The following is a 6,221-nucleotide window of genomic DNA, read 5'->3' on the forward strand; positions in this document are numbered from 1 at the left end:
AAAATTATATGTGTTGTTATTTCCCTTATACTACGTGTATACCCATTTACGTTTTAAAGTTACTTTTTCTAAGAGACGCTGCGCTGAAGGAAAAGTTGTATTTCATTGTTATCCAGTGAGGTAGGCTAACCCTTAGCCCATATTGTGTGTGTGTGTGAGTGTGTGTGTGTGTGTGTGTGTGTGTGTGTGTGTGTGAGAGAGAGAGAGAGAGAGAGAGAGAGAGAGAGAGAGAGAGCGTACACGTGTATCTGTGTTTTCGTGTACTTGTTCGTCTCAGGATTCGTGTGTGAGCGTGCTTGCATCAAACAAAGAATAAACGCAAAAACGGAATTAGCAGAGGAAAATGTCCTCTTCTAACAAACTTCACCCTCGCTCACAGATACTCTAAAAGGTGTGTGGTAGGAGTTTCTGTGGGATAAATCTAGTAATCGTTGGTCACAAACACTAACGAAGACACGTACACAATCAAATTGGCCTTCGTGTACACCTATATGCACACCCACACACACACACACACACACACACACACACGCGCGCGCGCGCGCGCGCGCACACACACACACACACACACACTCACACACACACACACACACACACACACACACACACCTAATGATAATATAACATTCTCTAATTTAAGATGCTCCCCGCTTCATACCTGACCTCTCATCACTAATAGAGGGCCTAAGTTTGTAACCTATTCTGGAACTTCCTTCCATTATCTTTTTTACTAAAGAAACAGTATTATGTCCGAGATCTGATTTTATCCCAGCAGTTTTAGCCAAACCAAGGAAAAGCATGAGTACAAACTTTTATTTGACCTGTTCAAATTTTAACAAATTGGAGCTCTGATTTTTGTCTTGATCGATGAAATGCTTGAAGTTTAATTAAGTTGTAAAAACGTTACACTCGTGAGAACAATAAATGGAGGGGGCAAAGTCACAACACCTACCTACACAAAAGCACACTCAAGACAAGGCAAAGCTGCCCAGTCAAGAAAAGTCAACTTCTTCTCTTTATAATTATGTATGGGAACCATGCTTCATGAAATATTAGGCCTATCTGACGCCCCCTTCATGATCGAACTGCATAGTTTCAGTGACAGTTATTTAATTTTTATTTAAAAAAAAAAAAAGCAAGCGTCACAAGCTGGGTAAAGGGAAGGGGAAGAGGTAGATAAGATAATATAATACTATCTCAGAGGAAAATTTTTCTTGGTTGTTCAGGACCGTAAAACATATATACACATTTAAATTATAGCTCTAAACTCTCATTAAAATTTAATATGAAAAGAGAAGTAACGCTGACAAAATGTACATATCACATCGGATGCATCATTCAACCACATGCGGGAATTTAATTACAAGACCTTTAGGGTTAGATAGATACACAACGCAGAGAAAAAAAAAAACAAATATCAAGGAAAAACAATCATGATGTGGGCAAAAGACAGTTTAAATTCCCCAGCCTAGGCTACATATGAAAACTCGTCTCTAACTTGTTAATGGGGTACAAAAATAGCCTTGTGTCAAGATTTCAGTGCGCAATATTTACACGTTCTACTCTCACGAGTGGGTGGTTGGTGGGTGCTCTGGTGTGGTTTGCTCCTTCTTTCCTATCTAACATCTATCGTCCTTTTAAATTCTCCCCTTCTTCTTTTTTATGTTTGTTACTCTCTTGTAACACCTCTAATCTGCTGGCTCTCATATGACCTTATGCAGTTGCGAGCGCCGTAAAACCTCTACTAAAACTAAACTACTCTCACGAGATGAAAAAAAAAAAAATTCCTCTGCGGGTCAAAAATTCGTGGCGCAAATTATACTTCAATTAATAATAAAATCTATTTATTGGGTGAATGGATGTCACGCATACGTTGCACAGCAGTTTGTATCAATTGGTCTTAACTTAGATCTAATCATATTCACAACAATTTAGCCTAAATTAAAAAAAAAAACCAACTTGTTCTTAATTTATATAAAATACTATACGCCCTTGAGTTGGGGAAGTAAAGGCGGCGTGGAAAGGAACTGGCCACCCTACCACAATATTGATATGCCGAAGGCCCACAAATTTGTCTCACTAGCCTAATATTACTATCATTACTATCAAGGCAATCTCCAATGTCCGAATCTGATTTTTTTACCCACATAATATTATAGAGGTCGCAACTCTGACGTCACCCCCGTAAATTCACTATGGCTGTGCGGACCAGAGACTGTAAATTATACACTCAGCTTGGTTTGTCGCCATTTTTGAGAGGATCAGAAACAGCGGTGTCACACCGCGCGTCCTTCTCAACGCTTAAGTATTGTTTGAAGCTCAGTTCCGTTTTATTTCAAGTTTTCTTCTTGTTTGCTGTTGTTGTTTAACCATATAACATACACGCATAAGCCTACACAATACTGCACCTGCTGACCGATTGTGGGAAACATAAATGCACTTTAATATATGGACTACAAATGAATAGAGAAAGGCCTATATAATAATATGAGGTATTGTTTGTTTTTCCCAGGTGGGGTTGGGGAGGGGCGGAGGGAGGCGAAGTGAGTAACTGAGTTTGTTAAGAAAAAGCTCAATTTCATAATCATTATCATCATCCGGTGCCTTGCAGACTGGCGTTGGCGACCATGAACCCCCACTTCACTCTGTCTTGCGTTGCAGCAATAGTGTCTGTTGTTCTTGCTGCTCCTCGCCATGTTGTCATCTTGTCCAGTATCTTTTCCCTCTGTCAGCCTCTGCCTCTCTGCTCTGTCCATTAAACTTGCCTGTTGTTACAATATTCTCCAATGCTTCTTTCCGCATTGTGTGTCCGAATAAACTTGCCTGTCGCTTTCTTATATTCGCCATAAGCTGTCATAATAATAAGATTTACAAAATGGATTGCTTTTATGTCATGTTGTCTACATTCTTCTTCTTCTGATGCAAAACCTAGGTCTTCAGAGAATATATTATAGATGGTTACCTTTCAATAAAATTCACAGAAACCACCCGCTGAGAGTTTAAAAAAAAAATTAGTTAAGGAATTTTCTAGATTATAGCTAACAGGTGTTTACGAAATTAATATTATTGATCTGTGCAAAAGCTGGAGAATTTACTACATAATTTGATAGCTGCGGAAATATAATTTAACAATAAGTTACACCACGATTTTTTGACCGCATCAAAGTGGTGAGTTAGCCTCAAGTTCTTTTAACAGTTTTAAGAACCCGTCTGCAATGCTGGGGTTTCTGCAGCAATAGGTCACATTGTACCACATAGCAAAACAAAGCCCCAGAGGACACAAGGAAAACGTCCGCTCGTCCCATGGCTACAAAGTATGACATCTTGGCTCTGAAGAGAGACGAACCGGTGAAATTTGCCAAATTTGCATCCTCGCAGAGGTGTGACCAGTAGACAAGTTTCTAGAGCGCGTGGGGCCATACAGAATGCACCCAAGCCACAAGTATAATAGATAGCATTTGTACTGCGCAAATTCCCGCTCAACAGCAACCAGTATGCGCTTTGCGATCTATATTATTATCATAACCCCAACAGCTCTGGTAGCATTCTGAAACAATCTCAACTTCCTTTAAAGCATACAGTGCAAGCTGCCATTTTACAGTCCTTAAAACACTAACATACTGACAAGATCTTTTGCCGTCTATGGCCGGGTACCCATTTACACATGGGTGAAGGGAAGAAAATTCGTGTAAAGTGCCTTTCCCAAAGACACAACATCGGGCCTGAGATTCAAACGCCCGTACCAGCGACCTCACTATTACGAGTTCGTTTGCCTAACCCCTAGACCACAGACGCAACAACAACCTACAATTTGGCCTGGCAAATCAGCAACCGCACAAGACCCTAAATCTAGGAAATCTGAGTGAAATGAACTAAAAACATAGACACAAAAGAGCAGAACGTCAACCAGTCCGTGCACATTCACCAGCTAATTCCGAATAATCTTATTGTACTCAAGCCTCTGTGCTGTGGAGCCGTCAGACGTACTCTGCCCTAGAAGTATGAAGTGCAAGTATTGTTATGTTAAACGGGCAACCTTAGGAGTTGGTTATAGTGAAAGTGATATGCATGGAAGGAAATTTCTATGAAAGAATGGAAGAGCTTTTGGTGTTGTGTATGTGTTTTCTGACGTGGAAAAGACTCTTCCGACGTAAAACCTGTTTCATCACCAAAGAGCAAGGCTCTCTCAGTTCCGGTGCACCAGGAAAAGCAATTAAGAGATAAACCAAGGATTATTACTTTCCCTGCTGGTTTATCTTTTTGTGCACATCTGTGAACTTGGTTGCCCTTTTGTGGTGCATTGATGAAAAATTCCTGAAAAAAATGATCAGTTTTAAGTACAGTCAAACATGCTCTAACGGCCACCCTATAAGACAATCACCTGTACAAACCGCCACTTCTCATTTCCTCCACTGAATTTTTTTTTTTACATTATTATTCATAATGATACTGTGTAAGGCGTCCGCCTGTCTTAGACAATCCCTTCTCTACTCACTTTTACTAATAATGCCGTTTTGAAGACCCATTGGATTAAAATTTGTTATGAACGGAAATTCTTTGTTTTAGTAGAGATTTTACGGCGCTCGCAACTGCATAAGGTCATATGAGCGCCAGACGGAAATTCTGATTGTATCTGAACCATTAAATGATGTTATGTATGATCGTGGATCTCTTTTTCTTTTTATTCAGGTCCTGTTTTGTTACCATAATATGGATGTTGTTAATGATTAAACTTGAGATATAAGTCAGTAAATGTATATAAGCATCCTTTACTGATCACAGTGACTATTTTGCGTTTTTTATTTTTTATACCAAAGAATATTTTTGTAACCAGCAAACGAGATGACTGCTTAGGCCAGCTAGAATGGCATTGAAAGAATGCATAAATGATACGGAATATAAAACATTCACAACAAGAATGTAAGAAAAAAATGAAGGAACGAAATAAAAAGAGAAAAAAAGGAAAGTAGGAAGTACTCTAGAAAAAGTATTGCGCATCGTGCAAGTTTGTGTTTCTGTCTACTTTCTGGCTAAGTCGTCTAGCTCAGTTGCCAGAAATGGAGAAAGACACCCAATGGCTCCTTCAGCATTGAGTATTATAGCTCATAGACTTGAATAAAATAATGATACTCTCCTAGATTGTGCATTCTTATGTTGCCACTTTTTGCGGTCTACAAAAATTTCCCTTCTAAGCGTGCCCATCACGGGTGCCAAATAAATGGCAAAACATCAATCTCGCCAAGGTCGAGTGTACACGGCACCCCCTCCCCCCCCCCAAACTTTTTTTTTACTATCATTTGGCTCCAGATTGAGTCTAATGTCGGGCTTCATCGTAAGCCGGAATCACATCAGAGTGCACGATCAAGGATAATAACATAATACACGTCTATGGTACAGCCACGCCCATACGTCTGTCTTATGTGTCGCGATAGTGGCCTTGAATGAGACAAGTAAAAGTAGAAAATTGCGTGAAATTTGGCAGGCGTTACATCATCTTTTGTAATGACAACATGTAGGCTAGACATCGAACAATGGAGGAAAATTGAAGACAGAATGTCGTATAATGATTATAATATTCTTTAGGATTTCAAACCGCATCGCATGAGCCCCACGACATGAGGCGAGGGTTATCCCAGTTTTCTCATTCGTTTAAAACAAAAGCGTGAATCTGTTTTATCTTGTTTTCCGGTGCTAAGAAGACGACGCAACATTTTTCTGTTTTTGCTTCCTTTTCTTCTCTGTTTTGGCTATTCCAGTTGTTACGTATTGATGGTTTTTTCTTTGTATGTGTAACGTAGTGATTGGGTATGTGTGGGGGTATATATGGGGTATGTATAATGTAGGGTATATGCGATCTTATGTGTGGGGTTATGTGTGGGGGCATGAGGGGAGGGTATGGAAGTAGGTGTGAGTGTGACGTCTTCCCCACCACCTTCAAAGTCTTTGACTCTTTCCTCCTCTCTTTCAGTCTCATTTTGTAGTACACACCCAGACACAAATCAGACACAAACATACACACAAACAAAGACGCACAAGCACACTCATCCATCATCATCATCATCATCATCATCATCATCATCATCATCATCATCATCATCATCATCATCATCATCATCATCATCATCATCAACATAATCAACAACAACAACAACAACAACAAAAACGCCACCACCACTGCCGCCACCATCATCACTACCAACAAAATAAAACCAAAAAAAAAG

Source organism: Aplysia californica, unplaced genomic scaffold (genome assembly GCF_000002075.1).
Source record: "Aplysia californica isolate F4 #8 unplaced genomic scaffold, AplCal3.0 scaffold00101, whole genome shotgun sequence".
Lineage (NCBI taxonomy): Eukaryota > Metazoa > Mollusca > Gastropoda > Aplysiida > Aplysiidae > Aplysia > Aplysia californica.